Raw genomic sequence first — 2500 nt, 5'->3', positions numbered from 1 at the left:
TATAAATATATATACATATAAATATATATACATATAAATATATATACATATAAATATATATACATATAAATATATATAAATATATAAATATATATAAATATATAAATATATATAAATATATATAAATATATAAATATATATACATACATAAATATATATACATAAATAAATATATACACATTAATAAATATATATACATATATATATAAATATACATAATATAAATATACATATATTTATAAAATATATATTATAGACATATATATAAATATTTATAAAAAATTTATATATATATCAAAATATATATATATATAAAAATATACATACATAAATATATATAAATATATATACATATGTGTATAATGCATACATACTATATAATATATATAATATGTATAATATATATTTAATAGTAATTAAACTGATCAGTATACTGATAAAGTAAGAATATTGGGGTACGATACTGAACTGCTTCTGGAAACTTACTTCCTTCTGGTAAAATCTAATTCAAGTAGCAAATTTAGCAAAATAATAAAAGTAATTTCATATTGCCAACCATTTTCTAACTTGGACAACTTTCTTTACAACATAAAATCTGACCAATCTAACTTGAAGAGCCTTCGTTTCCACATGTAATATATCATTAAAATCAAGTTCTTATGTTCAGTGCTTGTTCGCGGTAGAAACTAGCAAGGGGGTCAGATTGTCTGTTAATTTGACTGTATTACCGTATAACCTCTCAAATGGTAAGAATCAGTTCACCATCTACAGATACAAATATCCCTTTGTACCTGCAGTGAACTTTGAACTAATAAAAAACAAAAACGAAAAATATAATGGAAAAAAAAAAAAAAAATCTCCTTATGTTGGTAAGGATACCCCAAACACAAAACTTGTAGCTTCAGCCCTATTTATTTTATATACAAAATAAATCTTCAGACAAAAAATGTCAATGAATGCATGAACTCAATACACTGAAACAGACTCATATATGGTCAACATCAACACAGATGCATGAAACAAGACTAGTACCAGGCAGAGTTTATAAAGTCTCTTTATAAAAATCCACACACTACATCTAATAAAGGAAATATCTATTAAATATTCAAAGAACTTCATTTACATGATATTAATAGTACACAAGTTTATACAAGCATGCATGCATAGCAGATATAACCCAGATTATTTGTATGATTATGAATACAAGGATGTGCATTTTCTTATCTACACTTGTGAACATGAATGAATGTATGAAAGGTAAATGAATGTTTTTTAGTATGTTAACATGTAATTGTTCAAGCATATATATACATATATAACATATACATATATAACATATATACATATATATAATATATATTTACTTATATAATATACATTGTATATTATATATATACGTATATACATTGTATATTATATATATACATTGTATATTATATATACACATATATACATTGTAATTATATATATATACATATATATACATTGTACATTACATATATACATATATATACATATACATACACATACATATATACATATGCATATACATAATATATGTGTGTATATATACATATACACATGTATATGTATATATACATTCATAAACATTTATATGTATATATACGAGTATATATGTATGTGTATATATATATATATATATTACATTACATATATATAAACACATACATATATATAAATACATATACACATATATAAATACACATATATAAGCATATATTTACATATATAAACATATACATATACATAAACACACACCTATATATATAAACATATACACATATACATAGACACATACATATATATATATCGCATACATAAAATATACAAATATACATATATATATAATATATACATAAATGTTTAAACATGTACATATATATAATATATAACATACATATATACATATAATAACATATTTATATATACACATATTATATAAATGTAAACCTATATAAAGATACATATATATAAACACATATATGCATATACATATATATAATCATATATATAAATATATATATATATATAAATATAATATATAAATATATTTACAATATATAAATATATTTACAATATATAAATATATATACCAATATATACATACACATATTTAAATTTATATGTATGTATTTGTATGTATATATACAAATATATGTGAATACATTTGTATTTCTATGAATATATGTATGTGTATGTTTATATACAAATACATGTATAGATTTAAACATATTCATATATATATATACATATATATACACATGTTTATATACATATGTACATATATGCATACATAAATATATATATATACACACATATACCCATATGAAGTAAATATGTATATCTATCTATTTATGTCATGCTATGTATGTATGTACTTATGTATGTATGTATTTGTCTATATGCATAGATGTAAATATATATATATATATATATATATATATATATATATATATATATATATTTATGTATATATACA

At 19.0% G+C, this 2500-nt stretch overlaps 1 protein-coding gene and 1 long non-coding RNA gene across 6 annotated transcripts in view; one reads left to right on the top strand and one right to left on the bottom strand.

Moving 5' to 3' along the window:
- The window catches only part of LOC125031894 (cleavage and polyadenylation specificity factor subunit 6-like), a 40977-nt gene that overhangs the window by 23299 nt on the left and 15178 nt on the right, over positions 1-2500 (bottom strand). The window lies entirely within an intron of this gene.
- The window catches only part of LOC125031928, a 12933-nt gene that overhangs the window by 8650 nt on the left and 1783 nt on the right, over positions 1-2500 (top strand). The gene's annotated exons all lie outside the window — the stretch shown is intronic.

The sequence above is a fragment of the Penaeus chinensis genome, chromosome 2 (genome assembly GCF_019202785.1).
Source record: "Penaeus chinensis breed Huanghai No. 1 chromosome 2, ASM1920278v2, whole genome shotgun sequence".
In the NCBI taxonomy this organism is placed as follows: Eukaryota; Metazoa; Arthropoda; class Malacostraca; order Decapoda; family Penaeidae; genus Penaeus; species Penaeus chinensis.
Note: the sequence above shows the minus strand (reverse complement) of the source record. Positions and strands in the feature narration are given on the sequence as shown.